The sequence below is a fragment of the Salmo trutta genome, chromosome 26 (genome assembly GCF_901001165.1).
Source record: "Salmo trutta chromosome 26, fSalTru1.1, whole genome shotgun sequence".
Taxonomy (NCBI): domain Eukaryota; kingdom Metazoa; phylum Chordata; class Actinopteri; order Salmoniformes; family Salmonidae; genus Salmo; species Salmo trutta.
In genome coordinates, this window is record NC_042982.1 from 16,009,914 (window position 1) to 16,029,567 (window position 19,654).

Consider the following 19,654-nt stretch of genomic DNA (forward strand, 5'->3'; position numbering starts at 1 on the left):
TGTATGACCATTGCCTGTGGCCTTCTGGGAAGGTGAAATAAACACCTGCCACGATCTATGCGTGAATCTAGACCTTTTTCTCCCTGAGTATTCATTACACCATAAGCATGTGTGTGAGGTGTATACTTTTGTTTCAAAGTAGAGTTGTTTAAGACTACCAAGAATCACTCTGTGTGACCTTGATTTAGCCCACTGCAGTAAAAGTTTATTAAACAAGGTTTTACAGCAAGTTGAATGTTATAGTAAAACCACAAAATGTGACTCTGTAGGCTATGTACGATGGCCCTAAGGGGCAAACTAGCCTATAGAAGCATCTGGCATGTGCTGGAATACAAACACTAACTGAAGGAGATGATGGATTTACCTGATATCAGGCCAATAGTAATCTCACCCATGGCACCTTTCATGGCAGAGATTGGATTTGGGTTTTCCCCCCCATCTCTCAAAGCTTTAAGATAAGAAAAATACTTGTTTATGCATACAGTACCATTTCCCAGCACCACAATTATATGGTCTAGCTTCTGAGTTCATAACATTTACAGAAATGTTATTTTTATTTTTTTAACAGTGAATCACCATTGAGACCAATATATATTTTACAAGGGAACCCTGCATATACACAAGTTATAAAATAAAATATAATGTAAAATAAAATACAATATAATATAAATATTCAAGAAAAACAATCACATTCCTCAGCAAGGAGGTACATAAACAACATTTTGAACTGCCCGAGAGGCACCAGAACCTGCAGTTGTAGGGAACTCTGGTTGTTCAATATATGGGGTGAAAATAAACTAAAAGCAGATTTACCTAACTCTGAGGAGACCGAAGGGGTTTCCAGAATTTACCATCCCTGAGACCGGGTATGGTAACTCCTACTCGCAAGGTTATTCATTATGTTCAGATTTTTTAAAGAGAGCATTATGTTCAGATTTTTTAAAGAGAGCATTATGTTCAGATTTTTTAAAGAGAGCTATATAGATTAAAAGAGAGCAATGGATCAACCTATGTGATTTCAAAGGGGGCCAGCCTACTTTCTGGTAAAGAATGCAGTGGTGTGTACTGAACCTTTCATATGTAATAAAATGTAGTGCGCTATGGTTAACTGCATCTAATGGTGCTAAAAAAAAAAGAGCATCTGAAATCACAACCATTAAAACATGGAGAGATCATCTGTCACATCAGCTAGAGACAAGCAAATGTACACTCTTAGAAAAAAGTTGTTAACTGAAGCCATAAAGGGTTCTTTGATTTGTCCCAGTAGCAGAACCGTTTTTGGTTCCAGTTAGAACCTTTTCATTGAATGATTTTTCATCTTCAGATGAAAAATGTTTCATTTTTAACCCTACCTACATTTACATTTTAGTCATTTAGCAGATGCTCTTAACCAGAGTGACTTACAGTAGTGAATGCATACATTTCATAATTTTTTTAAACGTATTATTATTTATTTTTTCCTCATACTGAGCCCCCCCGTGGGAATCAAACCCACAACCCTGGCATTGCAAACACCATGCTCTACCAACTGAGCTACAGGGATACCTGTCATCAAAGAACCCCTTTGATTTAAAGTGCTACTCAAAACCAATATCACAGGAATGAAATGTGAAGGATTTCACACAATGCCTAACTAATCCTTGTCTCTTGAAACCTGTTAGATCATGGAGAGTGCCCACCCGAGCGCTGCCTTTCCGTGATGCTTCTTGGCAGCCATAGCACATGTCCCGCCCTCAGTCTCAGGGCAGCTGTGCAGGCATGTTGGAGCATCTCCTTAGCCAGAATGAAGGTGATGTATTCTAAAAAGGATACAGGAGATACACTGGCTGCGTTAGTTGAGAGCCATGATAAGAATCACATATTTCAGAGCTCATGACATACAGTGCATTTGGAAAGTACTCAGGTCCTTTGCCTTTTTACACATTTCGTTACAGCCTTATTATAAAATTGCTTAAATAAAAAAAAATCCTCATCAATCTACATACAATACCCCATAACGACGAAGTGAAAACCGATTTTCAGAATTATTTTGCAAATTTATTAACAGTAAAAAACCGAAATACCTTATTTACATACAGTTGAAGTCAGAAATTTGCATACACTTAGGTTAGAAAAATTAAAACTTGTTTTTCAACCACTCCACAAATTTCTTGTTGACAAACTATAGTTTTGGCAAATCGGTTAGGACATCTACTTTGTGCATGACAAAAGTAATTTTTCCACAATTGTTTACAGACAGATTATTTAACTTATAATTCACTGTATCACAATTCCAGTGGGTCAGAAGTACACTAAATTGACTGTGCCGTTAACCTGTTATGGATAGGGGGCAGTATTTTCACGGCTGGATAAAAAACGTACCCGATTTAATCTGATTATTACTCCTGCCCAGAAACTAAAATATGCATATAATTATTAGCTTTGGATAGAAAACACTCCAAAGTTTCTAAAACTGTTTGAATGGTGTCTGTGAGTATAACAGAACTCATTTGGCAGGCCAAAACATGAGAAGATTCTGTTCAGGAAGTACCCTGTCTGACCATTTCTTGCCCTTCTTTATTATCTCTATGCATTACAAAGGATCTCTGCTGTTACGTGACACTTCCTACGGCTTCCATGGGCTCTCAGAGCCCGGGAAAAAGCTGAATGACGTAATTCAAAGCCCTGGCTGAAACACACGAGCGCTTTTGCTAAGTGGTCTATCAGCAGACAAAGGGATTCATGCTCGTGCACGATACGACACCATGATTTTATTCTATCGTCTCTGAACGGATTCAACGACTCCCGGTCGGAATATTATCGCTTTTTTACGAGAAAATAGATTTTAAACAGCGGTTGAAATGCTTCGAAGTACGGTAATGAAATATTTAGAAATCTTTTGTCATGAAATTCGCCATGCGCATGACCCTTATTTACCATTGGGATAGTGTTCCAACAAAACGCCGCTGTTGGAACATAACTATGGATTATTTTGGACTAAACCAACATTTGTTATTGAAGTAGAAGTCCTGGGAGTGCATTCTGACGAAGAACAGGAAAGGTAATCAAACTTTTCTAATAGTAAACCGGAGTTTGGTGAAGGCTAAACTTGCTGGGTGTCTAAATAGCTAGCCCTGTGATGCCGGGCTATCTACTGAGAATATTGTAAAATGTGCTTTCACCGAAAAGCTATTTTAAAATCGGACATATCGAGTGCATAGAGGAGTTCTGTATCTATAATTCTTAAAATAATTGTTATGTTTTCTGTGAACGTTTATCGTGAGTAATTTAGTAAATTCACCGGAGGTTTGCGGGGGGTATGCTAGTTCTGAACGTCACATGCTAATGTAAAAAAGCTGGTTTTTGATATAAATATGAACTTGATTGAACAAAACATGCATGCATTGTATAACATAATGTCCTAGGGTTGTCATCTGATGAAGATCATCAAAGGTTAGTGCTGTATTTAGCTGTGGTTTTGTTTTTTGTGACATTATATGCTAGCTTGAAAAATGGGTGTCTGATTATTTCTGGCTGGGTACTCTGCTGACATAATCTAATGTTTTGCTTTCGCTGTAAAGCCTTTTTGAAATCGGACAGTGTGGTTAGATTAACGAGAGTCTTGTCTTTAAAATGCTGTAAAATAGTCATATGTTTGAAAAATGGAAGTTTTTGGATTTTAGAGGAGTTTGTATTTCGCGCCACGCCCATCATTGGATATTGGAGCAGGTGTTCCGCTAGCGGAACATCTAGATGTAAGAGGTTTTAAACAGCTTGGAACATTTCAGAAAATGACGTCATGGCTTTAGAAGCTTCTGATAGGCTAATTGACAACATTTGAGTCAATTGGAGGTGTTCCTGTGGATGTATTTCAAGGCCTACCTTCAAACTCAGTGCCTCTTTGCTTGACATCATCGGAAAATTCAAAAGAAATCAGGCAAGACCTCAGAAAAAATGTGTAGACCTCCACAAGTCTGGTTCATCCTTGGGAGCAATTTCCAAACGCCTGAAGGTACCACGTTCATCTATACAAACAATAGTATGCAAGTGTAAACACCATGGGACCACGCAGCCATCATACCGCTCAGGAAGGAGACGCATTCTGTCTCCTAGAGATGAATGTACTTTGGTGTGAAAAGTGCAAATCAATCTCAGAACAACAGCAAAGGACCTTGTGAAGATGCTGGAGGAAACAGGTACAAAAGATCTATATCCACAGTAAAACGAGTCCTATATCGACATAACCTGAAAGGCCGCTCAGCAAGGAAGAAGCCACTGCTCCAAAACCGCCATAAAAAGCCAGACTGCGGTTTACAACTGCACATGGGGACAAAGGTCGTACTTTTTGGAGAAATGTCCTCTGGTCTGATGAAACAAAAATAGAACTGTTTGGCCAGAATGACCATCATTATGTTTGGAGGAAAAAGAGGGATGCTTGCAAGCCGAAGAACACCATCCCAACCGTGAAGCACGGGGGTGGCAGCATCGTGTTGTGGGGGTGCTTTGCTGCAGGAGGGACTGGTGCACTTCACAAAATAGAGGGCATCATGAGGATGGAGAATTATGTGTATATATTGATGCAAAATCTCAAGCCATCAGTCAGGAAGTTAAAGCTTGGTCGCACATGGGTCTTCCAAATGGACAATGAGCCCAAGCATACTTCCAAAGTTGTGGCAAAGTAGCTTAAGGACAACAAAGTCAAGGTATTGGAGGGGGCATCACAAAGCCCTGACCTCAATCCTATAGAAAATGTGTGGGCAGAACTGAAAAAGTGTGTGCGAGCAAAGAGGCCTACAAACCTGACACAGTTACACCAGCTCTGTCAGGAGGAATGGGCCAAAATTCACCCAACTTATTGTGGGAAGCTTGTGGAAGTCTACCCGAAATGTTTGACCCAAGTTAAACAATTTAAAGGCAATGCGACCAAATACTAATTTAGTGTATGTAAATGTCTGACCCACTGGGAATATGATGAAAAAAATAAAAGCTGAAATAAATCATTCTCTCTACTATTATTCTGACATTTCACATTCTTAAAATAAAGTGGTGATCCTAACTGACCTAAGACCTAACATTGTTACTCGGATTAAGTGTCAGGAATTGTGAAAAACTGAATTTAAATGTATTTGGCTAAGGTGTATGTAAACTTCCGACTTCAAAATTATTCATTACCTTTGGTATTAGACTCAAAATTGAAATCAATTGCATCCTGTTTCCATTTATCATCCTTGAGATGTTTTTACAACTTGATTGGAGTCCACCTTTGGTAAATTCAATTGACTGGACATGATTTGGAAAGGTACACATCTGTCTATATAATGTCCCACAGTTGACATGGTGCTTGCCTACGGAGCTGTGAGGGGAACGGCACCTCCGTACCTTCAGGCTCTGATCAGGCCCTACACCCAAACAAGGGCACTGCGTTCATCCACCTCTGGCCTGCTCGCCTCCCTACCTCTGAGGAAGTACAGTTCCCGCTCAGCCCAGTCAAAACTGTTCGCTGCTCTGGCACCCCAATGGTGGAACAAACTTCCTCACGACGCCAGGACAGTGGAGTCAATCACCACCTTCCGGAGACACCTGAAACCCCACCTCTTTAAGGAATACCTAGGATAGGATAAAGTAATCCTTCTAACCCCCCCCCTTAAAAGATTTAGATGCACTATTGTAAAGTGGTTGTTCCACTGGATATCATAAGGTGAATGCACCAATTTGTAAGTCGCTCAGGATAAGAGCGTCTGCTAAATTACTTAAATGTAAATGCATGTCAGAGCAAAAACCAAGCCGTGAGGTTTAAGGAATTGTCTGTAGAGCTCCGAGACAGGATTGTGTCGAGGCACAGATCTGGGGAACGGTACCAAAACATTTCTTCAGCATTGAAGGTCCCCAAGAACACAGTGGCCTCCATCATTCTTAAATGGATGAAGTTTGAAACCACCAAGACTCTTCCCAGAGCTGGCCACCCGACCAAACTGAGAAATCGGGGGAGAAGGGCCTTGGTCAGGGAGGTGACCGAGAACCTGATGGTCACTCTGACAGAGCTCCAGATTTCACTCTGTGGAGATGGGACAACCTTCAAGAAGGACAACCATCTCTGCAGCACTCCACCAATCAGGCCTTTATGGTAGAGTGGCCAGACAGAAGCCCCTCCTCAGTAAAAGGCTTATGGCAAAATTACTGAGGATAATAGCCGGTGATATTTCCACTCCTATTTGCCATATCTTCAATTTAAGCATACCAGAAAGTGTGTGCCCTCACGTCAAAATGTATTAATCTACCTAAGAATAGTAAAGGCCCCTTTACTGGCTCAAATAGCCAACCAATCAGCCTGTTACAAAGATTGGGAAAGAATTGTGTTTGACCAGATACAATGCTATTTTACTGTAAACAAATTGACAACAGACTTTCAGCATGTTTATAGGGAAGGACATTCAACAAGCACAGCACTTATACAAATGACTGATGATTGGCTGAGAGATCACAGAGGGTGTTCTTTAATGGAAGCCTCTCCAACATAATCCAGGTAGAATCAGGAATTCCCCAGGGCAGCTGTCTAGGCCCCTTACTTTTTTCAATCTTTATTAACAACATGCCAATGGCTTTGAGTAAAGCAAGTGTGTCTTTGTATGCGGATGACTCAACACTATACACGTCAGCTACTACAGCTTCTGGAATGACTGCAACACTTAACCTCTCTAGGGTCGGCGGGACAAAATCGTCCCACCTACGTAACAGCCAGTGGAATCCTGTGGCGCGTTATTCAAATACCTTAGAAATGCTATTACTTCAATTTCTCAAACATATGACTATTTTACAGCATTTTAAAGACAAGACTCTCGTTAATCTAACCACACTGTCCGAAAAGGCTTTACCACGAAAGAAAAACATTAGATTATGTCAGCAGAGTACCCAGCCAGAAATAATCAGATACCCATTTTTCAAGCTAGCATATAATGTCACAAAAACCCAGAAGACAGCTAAATGCAGCACTAACCTTTGATGATCTTCATCAGATGACACACCTAGGACATTATGTTATACAATACATGCATGTTTTGTTCAATCAAGTTCATATTTATATCAAAAACCAGCTTTTTACATTAGCATGTGACGTTCAGGACTAGCATGCCCCCCGCAAACTTCCGGTGAATTTACTAACAATTTACTAAATTACTCACGATAAACGTTCACAAAAAGCATAACAATTATTTTAAGAATTATAGATACAGAACTCCTCTATGCACTCGATATGTCCGATTTTAAAACAGCTTTTTGGTGAAAGCACATTTTGCAATATTCTAAGCAGATAGCCCGGCATCACAGGGCTAGCTATTTAGACACCCAGCAAGTTTAGCCTTCATCAAACTCCGATTTACTATTAGAAAAGTTTGATTACCTTTGGTGTTCTTCGTCAGAATGCACTCCCAGGACTTCTACTTCAATAACAAATGTTGGTTTGGTCCCAAATAATCCATAGTTATATCCAAAGAGCGGCATTTTGTTTGTGCGTTCAAGACACTATCCGAAAGGGTAAATAAGGGTTACGAGCACGGCACATTTCGTGACAAAAAATGTCCAAATATTCCATTACCGTATTTCGAAGCATTTCAACCGCTATTTAAAATCAATTTTTATGCAATTGTTCTCGTAAAAAGCGATAATATTCCGACCGGGAATCTGCGTTTAGGTAAAAAGACGAAAGAAAATAAAGCACGGGGTCGACTCGTGCACGCGCCTAAGCCCATTGTCCTCTGATTGGCCACTTGCCAAAAGCGCAAATGTGTTTCAGCCTGGGGCTGCCTCGATATCATTCAGCTTTTTTCCGGGCTCTGAGAGCCTATGGGAGCCGTAGGAAGTGTCACGTTACAGCAAAGATCCTCAGTCTTCAATAAACAGAGACAAGAAGAATAAGATCTTGTCAGAGAGGGCACTTCCTGTAAGGAATCTTCTCAGGTTTTTGCCTGCCATATGAGTTCTGTTATACTCACAGACACCATTCAAACAGTTTTAGAAACTTTAGGGTGTTTTCTATCCAAAGCCAATAATTATATGCATATTCTAGTTACTGGGTAGGAGTAGTAACCAGATTAAATCGGGTACGTTTTTTATCCGGCCGTGTAAATACTGCCCCCTAGCCCTAACAGGTTAACAAAGAGTTGCAGTTAGTTTCAGAATGGGTGGCAAGGAATAAGTTAGTCCTAAATATTTTAAAAACTGAAGGCATTGTATTTGGGACAAATCATTCACTATATATTCACTAAATATTGAAACAAATCATGTGGAAATTGAGCAAGTTGAGGTGACTAAACTGCTTGGAGTAACCCTGGATTGAAAACTGTCATGGTCAAAACATATTGATGCAACAGTAACTAAGATGGGGATAAGTCTGTCCATAATAAAGTGCTACTCTACCTCCTTAACAACACTATCAACAAGGCAGGTCCTGCAGGCTCTAGTTTTGTCGCACCTCGACCATTGTTCAGTCGTGTGGTCAGGTGCAACAAAAAGGGACTTAATAATATGTATGTCAGTCTCTCCTGGCTCAAAGTAGAGGAGAGATTGAATTCATCACTACTTGTATTTGTGAGATGTATTGACATGTTGAAAGCACAGAGCGGTCTGTTTAATTAAATGACTAGCACACAGCTCAGTCACCCTTGTATACTCCACAAGACATGCCACCCGAGGTCTCTTCACAGTCCCCAAGTCCAGAACAGACTATGGGAGGCACACAGTACTAAATAGAGCCATGCAACTCCATTCATGCAACTATATTCCACGTCAGGTAACTGATGCAAGCAGTAGAATTATATTTAAACAATAGATAAAAACAGCAGGGACTGTGAAGCAGCACAAACATAGGCTCAGACACATGCATACACACATGATAACATATGTACTAGACACACACGTGCACATGGATTATGTGTTGTAGATATGTGGTAGTGGAGTATGGGCCTGAGGGCACACACTTACAGTGAGGGAAAAAAGTATTTGATCCCCTGCTGATTTTGTACGTTTGCCCACTGACAAAGAAATGATCAGTCTATCATTTTAATGGTAGGTTTATTTGAACAGTGAGAGACAGAATAACAACAAAAAAATCCAGAAAAGCACATGTCAAAAATGTAAAAAAATGATTTGCATTTTAATGAGGGAAATAAGTATTTGACCTCCTCTCAATCAGAAAGATTTCTGGCTCCCAGGTGTCTTTTATACAGGTAGCGAGCTGAGATTAGGAGCACACTCTTAAAGGGAGTGCTCCTAATCTCAGCTTGTTACCTGTATAAAAGACACCCGTCCACAAAAGCAATCAATCAATCAGATTCCAAACTCGCCACCATGGCCAAGACCAAATAGCTCTCCAAGGATGTCAGGGACAAGATTGTAAACCTACACAAGGCTGGAATGGGCTACAAGACCATCGCCAAACAGCTTGGTGAGACGGTGACAACAGTTGGTGCGATTATTCGAAAATGGAAGAAACACAAAAGAACTGTCAATCTCCCTCGGCCTGGGGCTCCATGCAGGATCTCACCTCGTGGAGTTGCAATGATCATGAGAACGGTGAGGAATCAGCCCAGAACTACACGGGAGGATCTTGTCAATGATCTCAAGGCAGCTGGGACCATAGTCACCAAGAAAACAATTGGTAACACACTACGCCGTGAAGGACTGAAATCCTGCAGCTTCCGCAAGGTCCCCCTGCTCAAGAAAGCACATATACATGCCCGTCGGAAGTTTGCCAATGAACATCTGAATGATTCAGAGGACAACTGGGTGAAAGTGTTGTGGTCAGATGAGACCAAAATGGAGCTCTTTGGCATCAACTCAACTCGCCATGTTAGGAGGAGGAGGAATGCTGCCTATGACCCCAAGAACACCATCCCCACCGTCAAACATGGAGGTGGAAACATCATGCTTTGGGGGTGTTTTTCTGCTAAGGGGACAGGACAACTTCACCACATCAAAGGGACGAGGGACGGGGCCATGTACCGTCAAATCTTGGGTGAGAACCTCCTTCCCTCAGCCAGGGCATTGAAAATGGGTCGTGGATGGGTATTCCAGCATGACAATGACCCAAAACACACGGCCAAGGCAACAAAGGAGTGGCTCAAGAAGAAGCACATTAAGGTCCTGGAGTGGCCTAGCCAGTCTCCAGACCTTAATCCCATAGAAAATCTGTGGAGGGAGCTGAAGGTTTTAGTTGCCAAACGTCAGCCTCGAAACCTTAATGACTTGGAGAAGATCTGCAAAGAGGAGTGGGACAAAATCCCTCCTGAGATGTGTGCAAACCTGGTGGCCAACTACAAGAAACGTCTGACTTCTGTGATTGCCAACAAGGGTTTTGCCACCAAGTACTAAGTCATGTTTTGCAGAGGGGTCAAATACTTATTTCCCTCATTAAAATGCAAATCGTTTTATAACATTTTTGACATGCGTTTTTCTGGATTTTTTCATTGTTATTCTGTCTCTCACTGTTCAAATAAACCTACCATTAAAATGATAGACTGATCATTTCTTTGTAAGTGGGCAAATGTACAAAATCAGCAGGGGATCAAATACTTTTCCACCTCACTGTAGTGTGTTGTGAATTCTGTGATGAATGTATTGTAATGTTTTTAAAATTGTGTAACTGCCTTGATTTTTCCAGGCCCCTGGAAGAGTAGCTGCTGCCTTGGCAGTAGCCAATGGGGATCCATAATAAACACAAATACATATACAGCCCGTTTGGAGTTTGCCAAAAGGCCCCTAAAGGACTCAGAATATTAGAAACAGCGACAGGGACTGGGAGAGTAGTCATGATTGAGGGAAAGATGAATGGAGCAAAGTACAGAGAAATCCTTGACGGAAACTTGCTCCCAATCTAACATCTCTAGAGAGACCTGAAAATATCTGTGCAGCGACAACTTGACAGGGCTTAAGACATTTACATTTACATTTAAGTCATTTAGCAGATGCTCTTATCCAGAGCGACTTACAAATTGGTGCATTCACCTATAATATCCAGTAGAACAACCACTTTACAATAGTGCATCTAAATCTTTTAAGGGGGGGGGGGTTAGAAGGATTACGAGGATCTGCAGAGAAGAATGAGAGAAACTCCCCAAATACATGTGTTTCAAGCTTGTAGCATCATATCCAAGAAGATTCGAGGCTGTAATCCCTGTCAAAGGTGCTTCAACAAAGTATTGAGTAAAGGTTCTGAACACTTATGTAAATGTGAATTATTTTTTGCAAAACGGTAAAAAAAATCGGTGTTATTGTGTGTAGATTGATGAGGGAAAAAAACTATTTAATCAATTTTAGAATAAGACTGTAACGTAACTAAATGTGGAAAATATCAAGAGGTCTGAATACTTTCCGAATGCACTGTATCATCTCAACATAGCTGTCATCTTTCTTCTTAAGTACTATCAAGCAATGCAAACACAAACAGAAAGAGGCTACAAGGTAGGTCAGGACCTTCATCCTAAGGGCGTTAATACATGTTATAACAGGAATAAAAGGTTGAGGGCCTGTTGGAGGACGTTGTCATTGGTGATAGATTTTCAAGATGTGCAAAATAATTGTTTTCTTTGAGAGATAAGACTGATTGTGGTTCCCTTGATGATTTATTTGGAGTTTAAAACACTTTTATTATGCCACACTGTTAGCTGTGTTTCATTTCATACTTCATTTTGATAAGATAAAGATAGCATTTTCTGTTTTATCCTCAACTGAAAATCATTTTCTGTAATAGTTGTGTTTAGCACATATCGTATGAGGCCTTAGAACTGTCTGTTCTGTCCAGTCTGAGACTTATTATAATCCTATTAAAGTCTTAAATTGAGTAATGGCATTAAAATGAATTTATAAGTTAACTTTCATTAAAAACGTACAGAAAGAGTAGAGGTTTGACAATTATTGACATAATATGTTTGACATAATACATTTTGAAGCCTCACACAGTCTTCAGGATCTCTAAATACTGTAATGTAACATACTGTAACGTAACATTTCTTCAAGCGCAAACCAATAAACTGAAAGAACACAAGAGCACAGTCTTGCTGGACTTCAGACCTGTAGTAGTTGGTTTTATTCAGGTGGGTGTGGCAGGTGTGCTTCAGAGCCCCTTCTCTGATGGTTTCCCTGGGGGGGGGGGGGGGTTGACATAAAAACCCTACAGGGGAGCCACAGATGGGACAGCCAGATAAACAGCAAACCATGGCCTTTCCCACTCCTGGACCATAGTTAACTGACAGCCATAACTTCCCACTTCTGATTTCAAAAGATAACGACAAGAGAATGCAAGGCTACAGATGAGAATGCAAGGCATCAGATGAGGTTTTCATGTTCTATATCAAATACTCTTCAAAGCAGACCCTGGATAAATATCAATATGGGTTCATTTAACAATTGAATGACGTCTCAGAGTAACTACTTTTAAAACAACTGTATTCGATTATGGCTGTCAGAAAGGAGGTATTTCTTTCATAACAAATAAACCTCTTACAAGAAATTTAAATAAAAATACATTTAAACTTCTAGCATGATTCGGGACAAATCATTCAAGGCCTGTCTTTCAGTTACAGCATCTATAATACATGACAGCAGTTACCTTTCAGCAAAACACTTGTTTAGTAAATAACAGAACTAGTCAAACTACAAAACTGTTACTTTTACGTAATAAAAAAAGCAATTCACAGTACTTCAATGTACATTACAACATAAAGGAAAGAATAACTACAAACACTATGTATATTAACCTGAATTCTGAGCAATAGAAATACAGGGGTTACCGACATAATATATTCATTTATAACCCATAGATAAAACATTCATAAGCATTCTGTAAACATTTCAATAATGCTTATGACTGGCTGCAACACCGATATATCTTAGACACTGGGGATGAAGATTGCGGAACTGTTCACGTATGTGTATATGTCATCCTGATCCTGGTCCTCCAGAAGCTTCTCCAGAGGGTTGGGTTCTTCAGCCCCAGCAGGGCTCTGCTCCAGGGGCTGGGGGTCCTGCTGGGGCTGGTGGGGGTCACTGTCATGGACATGGGAAGCAGCTAAGACCCAGCCAGAGTGGCAGGGTGAGAGGCAAACTGCACGCCCGATGTAAGGATGGTGGTTAGCAGTTGGGTCCACGGGATATAAGTCAGCACTGAGTCCTGGAGGTCCACTTGTGGTAGGACTGTGGACATAGATGCTAGGGTCTGCACTGACAACAGTGGATGTGTTTGTAGTCAAAACCCAGCTGTGTTACAACTATTTTGTACAGGTGAAGGTGTATATTATTATGCTCTGTGGATGTGATGAAATGTTTACAGAGTTTACGCTTTAAACCTCTCAAAGATCGTACCCTTTTTTTTTAAAATTTCCCCTGAAATGACATACCCAAATCGAACTGCCTGTAGCTCAGGACCTGAAGCAAGGATATGCATATTCTTGATACCATTTGAAAGGAAACACTTTGAAGATTGTGTAAACAGATTCCAGCCGTGTGTGTGCAACGTTTCAGACTGATCAAGTGAAGAATTACATTACTGCACAATATTTTGTATCAAGTCTGCCAACAGGTTGCCCAAATGTGCCTAATTGGTCAATTTATACATTTTTATTTAACATGTAAGTGTAATGCCCTGGCCATAGAGAGGGGTTTTTGTTCTTTATTTTGGTTAGGCCAGGGTGTTACATTGGGTGGGCGTTCTATGTTCATTTTTCTATGTTTTTGTATTTCTTTGTTTTGGGCCGTGTGTGGCTCCCAATCAGGCACAGCTGTAATTCGTTATTGCTGATTGGGAGTCACACATAAGGAGCCTGTTTTTCCTTTGGGTTTTGTGGGGGATTGTTTTTGTTACGTATTGCACCTGACAGGACTGGTTTGGCTGTCGGTTTTCTTGTATCGTGTTCTTACGTTAATTAAATAACTATGATGAACACTAACTCCGCTGCGCCTTGGTCTACTCTCGCTCCCGACAGTGGTTACAGTAAGTTTACACACTCTCAGGAATGTCATACATGATGGATCATTAGCTTCTACACTAACTTCCACACATCTAAACTCAGCAAAAAAAGAAAAGTCCCTTTTTCAGGACCCTGTCTTTCAAATATAATTCGTAAAATCCAAGTAACTTCACAGATCTTCATTGTAAAGGGTTTAAACACTGTTTCCCATGCTTGTTCAATGAACCATAAACAATTAATGAACATGTCTCTGATCCACCTCTATGCAGATGACACCATTCTGTATACTTCTGGCCCTTCTTTGGACACTGTTAACAACCCTCCAGACGAGCTTCAATGCCATACAACTCTCCTTCCGTGGCCTCCAACTGCTCCTAAATACAAGTAAAACTAAATGCATGCTCTTCAACCGATCGCTACCTGCCTGCCTGTCCTGCATCACTACTCTGGACGGTTCTGACTTAGAATATGTGGACAACTACAAATACCTAGGTGTCTGGATAGACTGTAAACTCTCCTTCCGGACTCACATCAAACATCTCCAATCCAAAGTTAAATCAAGAATTGGCTTCCTATTTCGCAACAAAGCATCCTTCACTCATGCTGCCAAACATACCCTCGTAAAACTGACCATCCTACCGATCCTCGACTTTGGCGATGTCATTTACAAAATAGCCTCCAATACCCTGCTCAATAAACTGGATGCAGTCTATCACAGTGCCATCCATTTTGTCACCAAAGCCCCATATACTACCCACCACTGCGACCTGTACGCTCTCATTGGCTGGCCTTCGCTTCATAATCGTCGCCAAACCCACTGGCTCCAGGTCATCTACAAGACCCTGCTAGGTAAAGTCCCCCCTTATCTCCGCTCACTGGTCACCATAGCAGCACCCACCTGTAGCACGCGCTCCAGCAGGTATATCTCTCTGGTCACCTCCAAAGCCAATTCCTCCTTTGGCCGTCTCTCTTTCCAGTTCTCTACTGCCAATGACTGGAACGAACTACAAAAATCTCTGAAACTGGAAACACTTATCTCCCTCACTAGCTTTAAGCACCAGCTGTCAGAGCAGATCACTGCACCTGTACATAGCCCATCTATAATGTAGCCCAAACAACTACCTCTTCCCCTACTGTATTTATTTATTTTATTTATTTTGTTATTTATTGTATTTTTCTCCTTTGCACTTTCTTCTACTACAAATCTACCATTTCAGTGTTTTACTTGCTATATTGTATTTACTTTGCCACCATGGACTTTTTTTTGCCTTTACCTCCCTTATCTCACCTCATTTGCTCACATTGTACATAGACTTATTTTCTACTGTATTATTGACTGTATATTTGTTTTACTCCATGTGTAACTCTGTGGTTGTATGTTGTCGAACTGCTTTGCTTTATCTTGGCCAGGTCGCAATTGTAAATGAGAACTTGTTCTCAACTTGCCTACCTGGTTAAATAAAGGTTAGATAAAAAAAATGCACCTGTGGAACGGTCGTTAAGACACTAATTCAGTTGGCATCAATATTTGTTGCTCTTTCACTGACCCCAAAGTTGGTAAAATGTAGGTGAGCATGAAGGATGGGCCCACCATGTACATGTCAGTGGTGAGGGGCAGGGTGGTGGTGGACCAATGGTTCATGGGCTGGAGAGCAGTAGCTGCAGTCTGGGCTATCCAACCTACACAGAGGCCGACGTCATTGACTGTGGAGGAGTCATCGGATAGGCTACTAGCCACTTCAAACCTGGAAGTCCCTATGGATATACCATACTGGGTTAGCACTAGTTACAATAGTAATGTAAAGTTTTAACTTATCCAAATAAATGATGGGAATATATATACTCCAATTCACTTACCAAGATGTGCATATGAAGGCAAGTTGTTGTTTGTGATCCCAACCTGTGGAAAAATATGTACTCAGAAATCTACGTGAATGGAATCTAAATTCACTCAAAGTATTTATTATTTAAGCTGAGTTACAATGGTATTTGAGCTTTAAAGCTCAGGAGTTTACATTCAAATGTAAACTCCTGTATGTGCATTATCAACGGTGAACCCCAGGTGGTGAGTGATTTTAATCCTTTTAAATGCCAACATAATTTCAACAGTAGCTACAAATCCACTGGCTTATATAGGCATGTTCACTGTGTGTAGAACAATGTATTACAGTTTTTTCCAACTGCTTACACACGCTTTCAAATCTGTCTCCTTTTTTCAAAACTCTACACACAACTCCCAAAACTGCACACACAAAATGCAAAATGCCTCATCTCCTTCAAAATGTAACACTGCATTCAAAATGCCATAAACACATGTCAGAATGAAGCATTTGCATCAAATAGCAAACACTGCTTTCATAATAGTACATTTTTGGATATACCATGTAAACACTGTTCTAAAGCTCTTTGGTCTTTCATAGGCTTATATCTACATTTCAATACAATGTTCTACAGTGAAAGTAATCTGCTGAGAGGGGTAACAAGTACACTGTAAACACCAATGCAATGTAGGAACATAAAATATTTATTAGGCCAAACATTACTGTTGAATACAGTAGCATACAACAAAACCATAAACATATGTAAACCAAAAGTATATTCTTTAGAATACAGTAAAGAACACAATTGTGTGTGTGTGGTCCTGGGGGGGCAGTCCAGGAATTGGTGGGTGGGGGGGCAGTCACCAGTGCTAAGCTACGCTTCATCTCTTCTCCGGGCTGGGTCTGGCCACAATACTTCGTCCACATCACAAGATACGTTTTTTCTTGCCAAACATCGAGGGAAGTATCTCCTAGCATGGCGTATCCAACCTTGGACAGAGGCAGCCTCTATGTCCCCACATGCGTCCTCCATTGCCTGGAGCAGTGGCATGCGGGCATAGGGTTGGCGATCATACACTTCCCAGCGCCGGGCTGAGAAGAATTCTTCTATGGGATTTAGAAAAGGTGAATATGGGGGTAAGTACAAAACTACAAATTGTGGATGGGTGGCAAACCAGTTTTGGACCAGACCAGCCCGGTGAAAACTAACATTGTCCCATAAAACCACAAATCTAGCAGGCTCCTGATCTGGATCAGGGACAAGCATTGTGTAAATTGCATCCAGAAAAGTGAGCATATGGCCGGTGTTGTACGTGTGGCATTGTGATGGAGGACCCCGTTTTGAGTGATGGCAGCACACATAGTTATATTACCCCCACGCTGTCCAGGAACATTGGTAATTGCCCTCTGTCCTATTACATTTCTTCCGCGGTGCCTGGTTTGGGTGAGGTTGACTCTCAGTCCAGCCTCTCTCATGGTCAAACCGTGGTTGATCACATGATCAACAAGTGTTGCCCTAATCTCATCAGAGATGGCTCTCCTTCCTTCTCTTCTTTGCCCTCGTCCTCTTCTTCCTCTTCCTCCTACCCTTCCTCTTCCAACTCTTCATATTTGAATTTGTCCTTGTCATTGTCCCCTGCCTCTCCCTCCTATTCCTCTTGCTCTCTGTCCATTGTTGGCATCCATTGTTCAAAACAGGTAATCTGACCTTTGACCTATTTATATGCCTATACTACAGTAAAGCAGTGATTGGTTAGTGATCAGTTAAGCAATTAGTGTTTGCACATGTGAGGAGTGTGTGTGTGACCTGGTGAATAAGTGTAGCATTTTGATTGGTTGTGTTTGGAAAAGGAAAGCAAGTCACTTCCTGTTCGATTTTTGAGTTTTAGGTAGAGAATTGTGTGTAGTGTTTTGAAAAAGTGTTTGATGCAATTGACAACTGAGTCAAAGGCTGAGAAATAGCTTATGGTTTTGGATATTTGGTGTGAAGTTTTGCACTTTGAGTGAGAGGTTTCAAAAATCGTGTGACATGAAATGATTTTGTGTGTAAGCAGTTGGAAAAAAACTGTAATAGGTTGAGAGGTTGGTAAGAGGGCTCGTTGGCATGGCTGAGCTGAGCTGATTTGCATAGGCCCTGTGCCCAGCCTTGCAGCCAGGTAGTAACTGTCATGGAAAAACACCTGCATTATATAAGGAGAAAATCCCCCTTTTCTACCCTGCTGGAATCTGATCTGATCTTCTCCAGGCTCCTTTCAGTTGACGTTGTGCATGTCCAGCCAAACGAAAGGCCATCTCTCCCGGTTTTTAGGGCATGTTGTAAAGATAAGAAGAAATGCTGAAGATTCTGGTTGACGCTTCAGGTTGACAGGTTGACACTTATCTAAAATGTTTCCAATTGCATTCCTGTGGCTCGGCCTCTGTTCTCTTTTGTCTCCTGCTCTGTCTTGTTCAAGCCTCTATTATAGAATGACAGGCTCAAAAGCGTTGTAATTTTGAAATCCGTAAAGTGAGTGTGGAAAACGTGAAACAATTATTACTATCTATCAACAATGACAAGCCACCGGGGTCTGACAACTTGGATGGAAAATGACTTAGGTTAATAGCGGATGATATTGCCACTCCTATTTGCCATATCTTCAATTTAAGCCTACTAGAAAGTGTGTGCCCTCAGGCATGGAGGGAAGCAAAAATCATTCCGCTACCTAAGAATAGTAAAAAAAAACACTTTACTGGCTCAAATAGCCGACCAATCATCCTGTTACAAACCCTTAGTAAACCTTTGGAAAAAACGATGTTTGGCTAGATACAACGCTACTTTACAGTAAACAAATTGACAACAGACTTTCAGCACGCTTATAGGGAAGGAAATTTAACAAGCACAGCACTTACACAAATGACCGATGATTAGCTGAGAGTAACTGATGAAAAAAAGATTGTGGGGGCTGTCTTGTTAGACTTCAGTGCGGTTTTTGACATAATCGATCATAGTCTGCTGCTGGAAAAACGTATGTGTTATGGTTTTACACACCCAGCTATATTGTGGATAAAGAGTTACCTGTCCAACAAAACACAGAGGGTGTTCTTTAATGGAAGCCTCTCCAACGTATTCCAGGTAGAATCAGGAATTCCCCAGGGAAGCTGTCTAGGACCCTTACTTTTTTAAACTTTACTAACGACATGCCACTCAGTAAAGCCAGTGTGTCTTTGTATGCAGATGACTCAACAGTATACACATCAGCTACTACAGCTAGTGAAATGACAGCAACACTTAACAAAGAGCTGCAGTTAGTTTCAAAACAGGTGGCAAGGAATAAATTAGTCCTAAATATAAAAAAAACTTAAAGCATTGTATTGGGGACAAATCCTTCACTAAACCCTAAACCTCAACTAAATCTTGTGATGAATAATGTGGAAATTGAGCAAGTTGAGGTGACTAAACAGCTTGGAATAAACCTAGATTGTAAATTGTCATGGTCAAAACATTGATACAATAGTAGCTAAGATGGGGAGAAGTCTGTCCATAATAAAGCATTGCTCTGCCTTCTTAACAGCACTATCAACAAGGCAGGTCCTGCAGGCCCTAGTTTGGTCGTACCTGGACAAGATGGCGCCGATAGAGATGGCAGCTTCGCTTCTAGTCCTTAGGAAACTGTGCAGTATTTTGTTTTTTTTATGTATTATTTATTACATTGTTAGCCCAGAACACCTTAAGTGTTATTACATACAACCGGGAAGAAGTATTGGATATCAGAGAGACGTCAACTTACCAGCACAACCAGCGCTACGACCAGGAATACGACATTCCCAAAGCGGATCCTTTGCTTGCACCTCCCAGGGCATTTGAACTGATTTTGCTTTCCAAAGAGACATCCGGGATTGTAACATACTCTGTTTCAT

At 40.9% G+C, this 19,654-nt stretch overlaps 1 long non-coding RNA gene across 2 annotated transcripts; it reads right to left on the reverse strand.

The window, feature by feature from the left end:
* Positions 1 to 183: 183 nt before the first annotated feature.
* LOC115163259 (uncharacterized) lies at positions 184 to 19,562 on the reverse strand. Of its 2 annotated transcripts, none has more exons than XR_003869718.1 (2): positions 19,525 to 19,562; positions 184 to 1,799 (listed from the first exon to the last, which is right to left on the reverse strand). It is a non-coding gene; the product is annotated as an uncharacterized LOC115163259 (long non-coding RNA). The 2 variants fall into 2 exon arrangements; XR_003869717.1 differs by lacking the exon at positions 19,525 to 19,562 and adding an exon at positions 15,485 to 15,670.
* Positions 19,563 to 19,654: the final 92 nt, after the last annotated feature.